General features: G+C 51.9%; 1 long non-coding RNA gene across 4 annotated transcripts; it reads left to right on the forward strand.

The window, feature by feature from the left end:
* The first annotated feature begins 414 nt into the window (after positions 1 to 414).
* LOC144303473 (uncharacterized) lies at positions 415 to 10,450 on the forward strand. 4 transcript variants are annotated; one of them, XR_013370517.1, is made up of 3 exons: positions 415 to 556; positions 8,917 to 9,907; positions 10,032 to 10,449. It is a non-coding gene; the product is annotated as an uncharacterized LOC144303473 (long non-coding RNA). The 4 variants fall into 4 exon arrangements; XR_013370518.1 differs by lacking the exon at positions 415 to 556 and adding an exon at positions 4,601 to 5,687; XR_013370520.1 differs by lacking the exon at positions 415 to 556 and adding an exon at positions 7,401 to 7,866 and having other exon boundaries at positions 10,032 to 10,450.
* The last annotated feature ends 4,100 nt before the right edge of the window (positions 10,451 to 14,550 follow it).

A 14,550-nucleotide genomic window follows, 5' to 3' on the forward strand; every position in this document is an offset into this window, starting at 1 on the left:
GGCCAGAGAGACAGCGCTTGCCACACACTCCATGAGCCTCCCCGACTTCCCCCTCCCCGACCGTGTTCCAGACGGCGGTGTGCAATCTGGGGAAGGGTCTCCCAACTCCCACCACACCTAATATGAGCGAGAACCCAACTCCCCTTCTACGGGGCCCCTGGGATGTCATTGTCACTGCCGCATAGCCTGTCCTGTCCCAGTGAATACTCAGAGCATCAGAATTAACTGAGTAATTGCTATTCTTGAGTTCTTTAACGTGATGAAGGAAAAAGCTGTCTCTGGAGCCACCCAGGGCCGCTGATTGACGCTTTCCCTCACTGTCATCATCCAGCACAGATGGCACTTCCTGTTTGGTAACACCTCACGTGGGCTTCTTCATCCCCCGCTGACTCTGCCACTCACCATCCTACACAGTCAAGTGTGCACAGTATTAGAGGTTTGCCAAGAACACATCCTTGTGGCTGCCAAGGAGTGTCTGTTGGAGGAAGAGTATTCTAAAGACAATGTTCAGAGGAGGAAAGGACCGTCCCAGGAGGCAGAAAACTCTGTTTCTAAAGTGAGCAAGTAGAGGTTAGATGCCCATCAGGGATTTGGGGGGGTGTGAGGGGGGCGGGGAGGGACGGGGCATGAAGATGACATGCCACCTGAATGGGGAGGGATCGGGGAGGGCTTGGTGTGAGACAGCAGGGTGGACCAGATGATTAAGTCTCATCCAACCCTGAGAGTCTCCAGCATGGAGTCTATTATTTCTTTTTTTTTTTTTTTTAAGATTTTATTTACTTATTCATGAGAGAGACACACAGAGAGATGCAGAGACACAGGCAGGGAGAAGCAAACACCATGCAGGGAGCCCGATGTGAGACTCGATCCCAGGACCCCAGGATCACGCTCTGAGCTGAAGGCAGATGCTCAACCACTGAGCCACCCAGGCATCCCGACTCTATCATTTCCTTTTTCTCTTTCTTTGGAAAGTGGATGAGTGGATAAAGTTTGATCACTAAGAAAGTGAAGAATTATGAAATAAAATAGCCTTGCTTAATGAGCAGGTATCAGAACACTAACATTGCCCTCTCTTAAGGGTACGTGGCGATGAGGTCAGCATTCCCAGCCATCGAGGGGCTGCCCAGTGGTGACCCGTGGGCTCGAAGGCAGGTGAAGCATGTCTATAATTTACACGGCAGCCACACGGAGGGCTGAGCCGAGGGAGGAGTCACGGCCTCGAGACAGACCAAAGTCATCATGATAACAGCCCCGTAATAAGGACAGCAGTGTTTTATCGCGCACAAAGTGTTCTCCCTGACATCCTGAGTGCTTCGAGATTATTATCTCTGAGCTTATTGTCATATATCATATATTATCATATATCTCTGAACTTATTATCACAGCCCCTGGAGGAGAAGGCCTGCCATTCTCATGGTATAGATGGGCGGGGAGATTTTCAGAGATTTTTCCCACCCAGGAGCCCACACACAGCCAAGCTAAGGGGGGAATCCAAGGCTTGAACCCAGATCCTTTGATTGGAAGTGATGGATTTTCAGCTAAAAGAGCATGTCTACTCCCGGCACTAGCTGTGGGGCCAGGCTCAGTTCAGCTCAGTTCACCTGCTCCTTGGTTCCTGAGGCACTTCCACTTTCTGTGTGGTGTGTGTGGGGTAAGGTATACCGAGGGTGGAGATAACCCTGAGCTGCTTACAGGCAAGAAGGATTTTTTTTTTTGGGCGGGGGGAAGTGATGGACTGGGGCTCTGACGCTTTGTCCGACTCATTTCACCATATCCACGGAGCCCGTCTCATCATTTGAAAATGGGAAGAAAGACACTGATCCACTTTGCAGAATTTCCGTGAGAACCCAATAGGAAGATGGGGTGAAAACATTTTTAAAAACCCTACAGAATTACAGTTCTTGTTTAGGAATACATTGAGGGGCAAGTAACAGAACCACCAGCTATAGTGGTTTTAACAGCTAATGTTTTCTCTGTCCCTTGACAGAAGGAGCCCAAGGTAGCACAAGGCAGGGCAGGAGGTGATGTCATTACATCATTGAGTGCCTGGCCTCTTTTGGTTTTCTGCTCTACCTTCATCCTCAAGCTGCTACCCTATACACCCAAGATGGGGGCTGCATCTCCGAGCTTGTGTTCAAGTCCCAGTCAGGACAAAGCAGAGAGACAGAGGAAGAATTGGCACCTCTATTAGGAATGGAGAAGTCGGGGCACCTGGGTGGCTCAGGGGTTGAGCATCTGCTTTTGGCTCAGATCATGATCCCGGGGTCCTGGGATGGAGTCCCTCAGGGAGCCTGCTCCTTCCTCTGAGCATGTCTCTGCCTCTCTCACGAATAAATAAATAAAATCTTTAAAAAAAAGGAATGGGGAAGTCTTCTTGGAAATTCAGGAGCTCGGTGGTCAGGACGGCAATCAGGTGGTCAGCCTCTAGATAGCGCGGGAGGCTGGAGGTGTGGGTGCTTGTGGCCAGGTTGTGATGGAAAAGAGGCCAAGACCTGCAGTGCAGGTGGCCGGGCAGCACCTGCCACGGCTCTGCCACCAAGAGGTCACCTGAGACCCACACTCAATTCATGGGGATCCTTTAAATTCAGTCTCTGGACTGAGTGAAGGCAAATTGGGTTGCCTCATCCATGGAAGAAGAAATGGAGCCACAGGCCCCACTGTCAGAAGGGGAAGTGGAGGCCGGCCAGGGCCTAGGGGAAGGGTGCGGGCTGCTGCAGGTCTGGGCGCTCCCGGGTGCGTGTCCTGCCCGCCCCCCACCACCGTACGTTGGGTTTCATCAGCCTCCTGCGCCACCGGGCAGGGCGGGCTGAAGGCGAGGAGCTCTTTTCTGGCCGCCGCGTTTGTGTACGTCTCCACCCGAAGATGTCTAACCACAGACTTCCTCTTGACTCCTGGCAACAGAGAAAACAAAACCGCAGCAGCTTTCATTGCTGAAAACACAAAACTGACTCGTTTGCCTAATAGGCCCAGACGGAGGAGCTTTATTTCTGGGAGGAAATGCCCAGGACTGCAGCCCCAGGATCTCTCGGGTGGGCAGTCACATCGCCGGGCCGTGCCAGGCACTGGCCAGGTGGAAGGAGCTGCCCGCCCAGGGGCTGGGCCCTGAACCCCGGGAGCCCGCTGCAGGGCATCGGGGCATTGAGGGGACACACGTGGAGCGGCCACCCCCCCCCCAGCCGCCCCCAGATACCGTTGGCCTCTCCTGCCAGCTCCGGTTTCAAAGCACCTGTTCCATGTGTTTTGTGTCCCTTTCTCTTATTTCCCGTGTTATTAATTGTAGCTATTGATCAATTTCCATTTTGTACTTTGTACTTTGTTTTTTTTTTGTTTGTTTGCTTGTTCTGTCCCATTTCTGTTTTTTTTTTTTTAATATTTTATTTATTTATTCATGAGAGACACACAGAGAGAAGCAGAGACACAGGCAGAGGGAGAAGCAGGCTCCATGCAGGGAGCCCGACGTGGGACTCGATCCCGGGTCTCCAGGATCATGCCCTGGGCCAAAGGCAGGCGCCAAACCGCTGAGCTACGCAGGGATCCCCTGTCCCATTTCTTATGATGTGTTTTCAGCTCCTTTATTTTCAGTCTTCCTTCTTCAATAAAGGAGGCATTTCAGGCCATAATTCCACCCCGCTCTGAGTTGAGCTTTTTTGGGGATCCCAATAAAATGTTCCCCTTTTCATCTGTTTCTAGATATTTTTGATTTTCATTTTTTAAAAAAGATTTATTTATTTGTTTGAGAGAGTGGGGTAGACAGAGGGAGAGAATCCCAAGCAGACTCCCCACCGAGCGTGGAGCCCAACACAGGGCTCGATCTCACGACCCTAAGATCACGACCTGAGCCAAAACCAAGAGTCAGATGTTTAACCAGCTGAGCCACGCAGGCGCCCCTAATTTTTGCTTTAATATTTCTTTTGATCTATGGGTTGTCTAGAACTGTTTGTTAATTCCCACACAGTTAAGAATACTGTCAGCCTCGTTATTTTTTTGTTTGAAAAATCCTAGATTGGGATCTCTGGGTGGCTCAGCGGTTTGGCGCCTGCCTTTGGCCCAGGGCATGATCCTGGAGTCCTGGGATCGAGTCCCACGTCGGGCTCCCTGCATGGAGCCTGCTTCTCCCTCCTTCTGTGTCTCTGCCTCTCTCTCTCTCTCTCTCTCTATGTCTATCATAAATAAATAAATAAATCCTAAAAAAAAAAAAGAAAAAGAAAATCCTGGATTACAGTAAGATGTTGTGACCTATAAAATATCTAATTTTGAACTAAAAAAAAACTTTGCCTTTGTGTCCAAGGATGCAATCCAATTTTTATAAATATTCTATAGGAAAGGAAATGTTGAGCTGGTCCGATTGATGTCTGCAGATAAATCGTCCAGTTTTAGGTCTAGCATCTATCTGTTTCCACTGGTGTGTCCACAGATGAAACAGAATTTTTTTGAGAATTTATTTTCCATCTTTAAAATGGGAACAATAGGAATACTCACCTGTCAGCATTTCTGTAAAGATGAGATTGTGGAAGTAAAGATGCCTAGAGCAGCGTCCGGCACAGGGTGAGCACTTACTAAATAGAAATATGCTATTTTTATTGTTGGTTTGTTATTTTTGCAGAAAGGGAGGAACCTTTACTGTTAGTGCCCCAAGCTTCATGCCTGCCCCAGCACTGTAGTTTCTGGTTATCGAGAGGCCTGGAAGATAAGAGGAAATGCAGAGCTCTATGAAGCCACCACCCTCCCTGTGAGGGGAGCCACCTGAAGCCCGGAGGAATGAGGACACTCGCCCAAGCAAACACAGCAGTTTGGTGGCAAAGCCAGGCTTCACACCCAGGTCTTCAGTGGCCAGTCCCTCTCCCTCTGCCGGCAGCCACTCTAGTGTCTCCCTTGAGAGAAGAGGCAGCTGATGGAAGGTTGGCCTCTGTGATGAGGGAGGGCTGGAAGCTCCTGGTGTGTGGCCACCACTGAGCTTTGTCGTGTTCCACCTTCACCATCTGGGAAGGGCAACTCTGAGGTCAGTGAATTCCAGGAGAAGCTAGAAAGAGAGGGTTGGTTGGGAGTAGTTGGATGCTCTGGACATTGCTGTTTCATTGCTCAGTGGGAGCAGGGGTCCCCCAAAGGTGGCTGCACCCCTCTCGGCCTCAACCCTTTGTGCCCATCTGCCATGCCTCCCTAGCCCTGGGCTGACCTGACAAGGGCAGGTGCTCCTGGGGACCCCATCTTCATCTCTCTGGCAGCTCTCTGGAGCAGACCTCAGGGGCAGTAGCCCTGTGTTAATGATTGGGGTGGCTCGGCAGCATGGATCCGTTCATGGACACTGGAGGGGCTGAGGTGACAGCTGAGTAGCCCTGTGGAGGCCTAATAGAGAAGTAAAGCAAAAGAGGATGTGGTACTGGCTTGCCTGCCAGCTGACATCTGAGAGGCACTGATGCTACACTCTGGTTCACAGAGAACCATGGGACCTTCTCTGTAGTGGGAGGCTTGGGGGGAGGGGAAGAACCACTGAACAGAATTACAAGGCAGAGGGTGGCCGAACTAGCTGATTTGGACCATTGATCTTGGGAGCAAGACCACTGACCGGCTAAGGATTTCCTGTGTCCATAAGCATCATGTAACCATGCGGGGTATGGACCATGGGTGGATAAGGATGCCTGCAGCGTACGTGGATAGGTCCAGGCAGCAGGACTCTGACTTCAGATATGGTATGTGCTGTGGGCTAAGGCTTCCATGAGGTGCAGCCTGGGAGTAGGGGCTGATTCCAGTGGCTCCTCCATATAAAATTTAAAAAAAATTATAAGTCCCCTAATGATTATTATGAAAAGTAAGTAAGTCAATGGTTGCAAAAATGCTTTGTAAATATGAACACAAATGCAGAAGAAAGTTGTGGTGTGGAGAATTTGGTCTGAAAGTGCTAGCTGATTCTTTACCGTGTTCCTAATGCTTTGTTAGAAGCTGGAGAGAAATCAAATGGGGTTAAGTCTTGTTCCTCCATCGTGGGGACAGTGGGCTTTCCCAATGTGAAATGCTTTGCAAACATCACCCCTTCCCTGCCTCTTCCTTTGAACACACTTTGATTAAGCACCTATTATAAGCCAGGTTCTGGGCTTGGAGCTCAATACTGTAGTGATCAGTGCCTACTAAGAGACAGACACGAGCACAAGGGTGGGTACCGAGCTCTGTTTGGTAGCCAGGGATTGTCCTAGAGAAATGGAATCGTTCAAGGGACACCGGGCAAGGAGGCAATGAGCAACGAGCTCAGGAAGGTTGCAGGAGAGCTTCGGAGAGAGGAGGAGGCTCTTGATGAAGGAGCAGGGGTGAGGAGTGGGATCCTCATGAGGAACCTGTGCAGAAGGAACAGCACCCACAAAGGCATAGAGGTGAGTAACTCACCCATATGAGGGCATCAGGGAAGCATGGGAGCCTAATTCCAAACTTTGATCCCATTGGAAGTCTTCTTGGAGCTCAGAGAAGTTGATGGCCCTAAATGGGATACACACATTTAAAGAAACTCATCATGGTGTCGACACGGAGCAGGGCCGGGGCCGTTTGATCGATGGCAGGCAGAGTGGGAAAGGCACAGGGTTTGAAGCAGAGAGTCCTGCTTCTAATTCAGGCCTAGCTCTGTGACCTTGGGTCACTGTGAACCTCTCTGAGCTTCAGTTTCATCCTCTCTAAAATAGGGACAGGTGACCTGAACATTCTCTTGGGACTCTTCATCTTTGGCCAGAAGGAGTAGCCACAAGATGGGGTGGGTGAGTGGATAGAGGCCAATTTACACTGAACGTAGCCCCGGAGAGTAGAGAATAGGCTGTGATCTTGGCCCTTGTGGAGTCCACAGTACAGCGGAAAGATAAGGAAGCAGCCGGTTACAGCACAGTCTGGTCTGAGCTTTGATAGGCTGAGCAAGACCAGCCCACAGGGGGGCCCAGAGGGCGAGCCCCTTTACCCCACTTGGGAAGTTATCATGGAAGTTAGCCAAGCAGAGATGCAAGCAGCGGGAACGCTAGGTGGGAGGAACAGAATGAGCAAAGGCAAGAAGGGGAAGCCAAGGGCCGTTCTATCCAGCGAAGACAGAATCTGAAGTGAGGAAGGAGAAGGCTGCGGGAGGTCGATGGCGAACTTGAACGCTGTGCTAGGGAACTTGGACTTTTCCCCGTATGCAGCAGGGCGCTGTTTCAAGAGACAAAATATTAATCGGGCTTTGCCACCCGTATGGGAATTGCAAGTGGGCCCAGTGGAGGCAGGCTGCAGAAGTCCTAGAAGCCACGGTGAAAGGCGCTTGTCGGGGGGTAAGCCCGGATACAGCAAGCCTAGAGCGCCACGAGCTTCCACGGACTCAGCGGCCACCTTCCCCACACAGCCGTCCCTTGCTCCAGGGAGGACGGGCCCCCAGCCCTGAGAGTCTCCCGCAGAGCCCAGGTCTTCCGAGCAGCCCTCTGCGGGGGTCCCCCTCCAGCCGTGGTGGTCGCAGCTGAGGCTGCTCCAGCTGGGGCCCATGTGGCTGCCAGTGACATTTTGCTTGAGCAAAATAATGACCTTGTGGAAAGGATATGGTGGTATTTCACCAAACCCAGGGGTGAAAATTCAGCTCCGCCTCTGAGGAACTAGAATCAGGAACTGAGGAGTGGTGCCCATGGCTCCTGTCTCACTCTCACGGCTTTTCTTCCTCTTTCTCCTCCCATCTCCGGGCCAGCTCTCTCTGGCAGGGGAGTGTCCGGCTGCTGGGCCCCACTCCTCACCCCGGCTGCCCTGGAGAGGCCGAGGAGGGGATCGGGGAGGGGCCTGTGGCTAGGAGAGGGGGTGACTCCCCGGACCCGCTCCTGTGCACCTGCTGGGGGTGTGCTCAGGCGTGGGGGCTGCTGGCGCTGCCTTGGCCCCCAGGTGATGTACTACAGAGACCCTTAGCTCGAGGTGGGGGGTGGCTAGGGTGGGTCACAGGGCTTTCGGGTGAGCCTGCACACCAGATGCACAGTAGCCAGAGTAGCCAGAGTCCGCAGACACCTCCGTTTACCTCTGCAGGAAGGGAGTTGGACCATGAAAGTGAAACCCAGAAAAATCCTCATGTTTGCTCTTGTGGATGCTGAACGCAGACAATTAAAGAGCCTGAGAGGAGCTTGCCTGTGGGGTGTGGGAGGGCTGGGCCTTCTGCGGCAGGCTTGCGGAGCGGGCTCAGAGCCCAGGGACCTGGCAGGAGGAGGCTGCTCCTGGGGGAGGCAGCTGAGGCCCTGGGCTGGAGGCTGACTGGTGAGGGGTCAGCAGCCTGGGGCTGCGGAGGGGCCCGGAACCCCTGGCAGGGGTGGGGGGTGGGGGCTGCAGTTTTCCTTTGTCTTAGATTCCCCGCAGACCTCACACCGCAGCAGCCTGAGAACCAGAAACCGTGTGGTTGTTTTCCCCAAGTGTGGAGGGATCTGCGCCCTGTCCCACCTCCGGTGTTGCCAGAACCTGGGCTCCCCGGGGGTTCTCGTAACCCGGGGAGGCTCTGGCGTCATTTTCATGCAGAACGGGGTTCCCTGGATTGCACGGAGGCCAGCTGTAGCTGGTGGAATGGGAAGCAGCATGGGCCGCTGGGGGGTGACCGTGGCTCCCATGTCCTGGGAGGGAGGACACCTCGCAGGGGTCAAGCCGAGGCCTCCAGCCCAGGGGTATAATGGCTTAAAGAAAGGTGGTGGGTCAGGATCTACGGAGGCACCCGGAGATGCACTCGCGCGGGGTGAGGGTGGGCTGCCCAGTGCTACCAGGGTCCCCGCTTCGGCATGTCCCGCAGGGCCTCGGCCCGGTCCCGGGTGCTCTAGTCATTGGTTTCCATGTTCAGTTAGAGCGGCCCTGATGTGCCAGCCGTCCCCACCCTCTTTGCGCTTACCGCCCCCCCCCCCCGCCCCCCATGCTGCAATTTCTGGAATTTCACTGGGCTCTTTCCTCCTCTGTCCGCAGTGCTCGTGAGAGCTGCTGGGCCAAGACCTCGCCGCTCCGCGGGCTGCAGCCCCATCTGCCCTCCTTGGTGACAGCTGGGGGCAGATCTGAGAAAGGACTCACCGCTTCGCCTCCACTCCCCGGGCTCGGGATGTCCAGGACTCCGTGGGAGAAGGAGGCGGCGTCCTGTAGCACATCACGTCTCGGTGCAGCTCTGCGGTGCCCCTCCAGTGCCCAGCTCTAGCGGCGTGACCTTGGCTTGGCCATGCCTCAGTTTCCTTGTGAGTCACACGGAGATAATGCAAGCTGAATATTGTGTCCACGGGGCTGTTACGAGACACGCAAAGCACGGACGATGCCGCCCGGTGCTTCTGGAGGGCTCAGCAAAGGTTGGACACCTCTAGAAAATGACCTCCAAAAACACAACTTTTAATGACCGTGTAGCCTTCTAATGTGTAGGTAGATTATAATTTGTTGAGCCAGCCCCTTGTTGTTGGGCATGTAGGCTGCTTCCACTCTTCCGCTTTTATAAATAATGCTGCAGTGAACATCTCGTACATCAATCTTTCTGTTTATCTCTGATTGCTTCCTTAGAAGGACTCCCCAAATCGTGCTCGTCTTAGAACAAAGCCCCGTCCCCTAGGCTTTTCAATGATGCCCCTGGAAATAAAAGCAGAGCCCATTTTCCACCAGGGAAAGAAACATATGGAACGTGTTAACCAAGAGGTGGTTCAGGAGGAAAGTAGAAATAGGTTCAAGATGGGTTTGGATCCCCTTCAGGATGTCTGACACGGAATCAGTCATACAGCTCCCCTCAAGCCGCCTCCCCAGAGAGAGGGAGGCAGAGGCTGATTCTCAGGGGCCACTGACTTCTCTCTTTGAGGGAATTCCAAAGGGCTTTGAAGTTCTTGGTGTTGGAGAAGCACCGATGACAGATCAATCAAGGAAGCCAGTGTGTGTGGACGACTCCTCCAGCCAGGAGGGGGCAATGTCGCCTGCCTCTGCCATCCAGGTGGGACCAGGATTTCTTGCTAACAAGGACTTCCTTTGTTGTTGTCTTAACACTTTGGCTAACATTTTATATATTTCTCTTTTGCCTGTTTTTCTGCCCTTCCTCCCACCTCTACACTTTTCAGAATCGCTTTGGGTTGCCATTTATTCATCCATTCATTTGGGAGAAATCTATTGCGTGCTTCCCCCCAGGCCAGACGTCAAGACTGTTTTCAGACTTTCGAAGACCTAGACACCCTTGCTCTGGAAGCTCCAACTCACACAGATCAAGCATATTGCAATTCACCCAGATTCCATATTAAGTGTATTTTTTTTTCCTGTAAAGAAAAATAAAGATTATTTTTATAACTTTGCTTTTGGAATTATTTGGCGACGAGCAATTCATTCGATCTATGCCTGGCTTTGATTTGTCAGCAGTTAATGGCGGTACTCAAAGAATTCTTGCAAAGTGAGAAAATCTAACCTGCACATCGTTTTCAGATATAATGAAATTTTTATGAATTTTTATGAATGCTAAATGAAACCATTAATGGCGGTTGATGTAATATTTTGTTTTGGAGACGTTTCATTAAAATTTTATTAATTTCTATTGCAAAGTTTTTCCTTCGAGTTTCGGCTCTAATAATTTTGTTTTCAGGTCTCAAACTCTCTTAGGGATCTCTAAAAAGTTCCCAGTGCCCAGTGGCTAGCAGAGCCCTATCAGGCTTGGATATGGAGAAATGAAAGAGTCGGTACAGTTTTTACAGAGTTCCCAGGCCATCGAGTGACAAATGGGCAAACTACTCTCACAAGAGTAAGTTTTGCTATAATGGAGTGTGATCAGGGCCCGGTGAAAGCATCATCTGCTCTAAGCTGGAACCAGAGGGGGTCAAGGAAGACTTCTAGAGAGCAGGTGTGCCCAAGCCAGAATGTGAACGGTGAATAGTTTTCTTTTTCTTTTTCTTTTTCTTTTTTTTTTTTTTTTTAAAGATTTTATTTATTTATTTGAGAGAGAGAGAGCAGAATGAGAGAGAGAGAGCGTGAGTGTGAGTGGGCATGAGGGGCAGAGGGAGAGGGAGAAGCAGACTCTCTACTGAGCAGGGAGCCCGATGTGGGGCTCAATCTCAGGACCCTGGGAACAAAACTGGAGCCGAAGGCAGACGCCCAACCAGCTGAGCCGCCCAGGTGCTCCTGGTGAATAGTTTTCTAAGCAGGACCCAGAAGGGAAGGATGGTGCAGGCAGAGGACACAGCACATGCAGGTAGACTTGGCCGGCAAAAGATCCTACGTATGGACAAGCAGGCCGGCCACTCAGTTTTGCCCACACTGATCACTAGGGCCTTGTTCTTCAGACCAGCAGCTCTGCTATTATCCAGGAGTTTGGGAGAAACGCAATTTCAGGTCCCCCGGACCTCCTCCATGTTGACAGGATCCCTGGCGATTCGAATGAACCCCAAGATCTGAGAGGCGGGCTCTAGTTCCAGCTGGATCTAAGCCAGGCCTCCTTGGGGCCTGGGGCCTGGGGCCTGGGGAGCTGGGGAGGGTGACTGGTGGTCAGCCTGCAAAGCTGCAGCCCCAGACAGAGCAGCCGTTGTTCCAAAAGTTGTTTTCAAGTTTGGCCTGCAAGTCCATCTCTGGGGACCCAGACGGTTCAACCATTGCTGGAGGGTTGGGCTTTTCTGTTTAGAGACTCCTCCCACACTGTCCCTTCTGCTGGCCCTCGCTCCAGACGGCCTGTCTTGCCCGTTGGCTCCCTGAGCTGGCGCATCACCGATTACCTAATAGACTGTAGGCTGTGTGCGTAATTTATTTCTGTGAGTAATTGATCTTGTTAGGATGAGCAGGGGAAGTACCAGGAAAGGAAGGGAGAAGAAGCATCGATAACCAGGGGAAGGAAGCCTGTCATAGTCAGCTAATTACGTGGCTCTCCGAGGCAGGTCTTTCAACACGATGGCCCCTCTTGCTGCTGTTGGCCCACCGCCCCCTCCCCTGCCCCCATGAGCCAACGGGCTTTCTGATGAGTGTGGAAGGGGCTGTAGACTGAGCCAGGACACTTAGCTCTTAGGCCAGGCGATCTTAGGCAGGTCACTTCTCTCTGGGCTTCAGTTTTATGGACTGTAAAATGGGAAGGCTGAACCAGTGGTTTCCAAACATGGTTGATAGCAGAATCACCAGAGATACTATAGAAAACATAAACTCCAAAGCCACTGATACCCTAGGATACGGAGTGAGGCCAGGAGCCCGTGCTATACCGAGCAGCTCTCGTGACTCCAGTGCAGTCGGTCTGAGAAATCAGGAGACCGCTGGGTTGGAAAGATAATCTTAAATGCCCCCACTCTGACATTTTCGGGTCGTCGATACGGATGGACTTCCCTGCGACCTCTTCGGAGCATCAGGACAGTCCTGCAGAAAAGAGACTAGAAAGGCAGGCGACCCATCATCTCCTGGTTCTGTCGCCAATTCTCTAGGTAGTAACAGTCCCCCCCCCCCCCCCGTGCCTTGCCTAGCCCTCCTTGATGCATGATGACATCGATGACATCACCACGATGCTTTCACCTGAGCGCCAGATCACTGGGTTCCTGGGGAGATTTTGAACTATAGCTGACCGGTTCCCATCACCTCTGGGCTTCTTCCCTATGTCTGGGGTAGCTCGGGATGCTGCATGTTAAAAGACAGGTGGGTGATTCTGAAGACCAGCCAGGTTCATAGCTTGTCCAAAGTCGTTGCGGGATGGGACACGGGTGTTCCCCGAGACTGGGTGGCACCCAGCGCGAGGAGGCCTCTTGGACCGTAAAGGGCAGATCCTCACTCATTTGTGGCCTCCGTGTGAGTCTAGACAAAGCCAGCCAGTGGAGCACTCCGCTTCATTGCACCAGAGCAAACTGGAGACCCATGTGCAAACCTGGTGCTCTTACTAATAGGGCAACGTTGGGCAAGTCTCAGGAGCAACATGAGTCTATTTTTTTGTCTGCGAAATAGAGAGTCAACAGTAACTCCATCTATTAGACGGAGTAAATGGAACAGCTTGAAGCCTGTGCTCGGTGAGTGGTCACAGTCCGTGCGAACTGTCCACCTCCTCCCAGCTGCCCGCACCTGCCTGCCCTGGGACCGGTGGGAACCAGGCTGGCTGAGTCTCAGCATCTCTCCCTGCAACGGAAGCAGGGCTTGGAGGGTCCGCAGCTGCCCTGGGCCAGGAGGCCAGCAAGGAGACAGATCCAGCTTTCAGTTCAGGTGGAAACGTCTGGAACTCCTCTGCTCTGCACAGCCAGCTGCTCGGCCCAGTACCTTCGTGTTTTCTCTCATCTTTCAGAGCCTCGCACCATAGCCCAGGGTCGGCAGGTGCCTGCGCGCTGGCTAGCCAGTGAGGCTGAAGCCAGTTCGATGAAATCTCTCAAATCTGTCACTTTCTATCACCCTCCTTCGTCATCACCTTCATCACCCTACCTTCAAGGGACTGGTATTGCCCTCTGAGATGTGCTCTCATAGCAGCCAGAGAAGTCCTCTTATGGTGTAAATTCGGTCATGCCAGTGGATTTTGACTGGCTTCCCACTCTCACTGATTAAGATCTAAACAGGCATGTGAAGAATGCCCTGGAATGGCTTCTCACTCTTTTCACACAAGCCTTGTGCTTCTTCCCCTGGTTTCCATGGCCCCATAAAGCCCGGCCTCTGTTTCTCCTTACATTCCTTGTGAGCTGGAGACATTGCTGTGCCTTCTCCCAACTTGTTGCTGTCCTTCGGTGCACGTGGCTACACGCCGTTCTCCAGCTCCTCTGCAGTGAGGGGGGACCAGATCTTTGAGCTCTAGTCCATGGGATGTGGGTGCAAGTGACATACACCACCTCTGGCCTTGGCCCCCAAGTATCCCAAGAGCTTTTTCTTTTTGCTCTTGGCTGCACGCAGAGGATATAATGGACCACTCCAAGGAGACCTTAGGGGACAGTAGGGAGCCTGGTTTTGAATAAAGACCACCAACCAAACGCCTGATTGGTAGAAACAAGAAGGAATGAACCTGTATTGTCTGAAATCACTGAGATTCGGGCTTGTGTGTCTATTGGCCTGACTCCTGGCCTGTTCTCAGCTCCTGGAATATGTTGAGCCATCTTTCTTTTGCCAGGCTGTTCCCTCGGCTTGGAATGCTTTTCCCTATCACTCCTCACATGCTTGTGTCTTTAGTCTCTCGGTCTTCATTTAAAAATCACCGCCAGCTCTTAGTTCTTGTCTGTGTTCTTGTCTCATTTTTTAAGAGAACTTTTTACAACTTGTATGTCGTTTCTCTTAAATTGATTTTCATTGTGCTCTCCCCCCCTTAGCATACAAGCTCCCAAGGGCACGAATCAAGTGTGTCTCACTCCCCTGTGTATATCCAATGCCTAACAAAGTGTCTGACAAAAAGTAATCATTTAACGACTATTAGCTGATGGATTAAATGAATGAATGAACCAATTATGTATGATTCAGTTCAGTTCAATTCAAATATTTACTGGGTACCAACTTGGTGCCGGGCACTTTGCACACATATAATGCATTCGCTACTCAATCCTCATTAAAATCCTAGAGGGGAGGTAAGATCATTGTTCCCACCCCCCTTACATACAGGGATCACGAGGCACTGCTAGCAACCATACCCCAGATCCTTTGCAGTGGAGTCCTCCGGCCCCCATC

This window comes from Canis aureus, chromosome 32, assembly GCF_053574225.1.
Source record: "Canis aureus isolate CA01 chromosome 32, VMU_Caureus_v.1.0, whole genome shotgun sequence".
In the NCBI taxonomy this organism is placed as follows: Eukaryota; Metazoa; Chordata; class Mammalia; order Carnivora; family Canidae; genus Canis; species Canis aureus.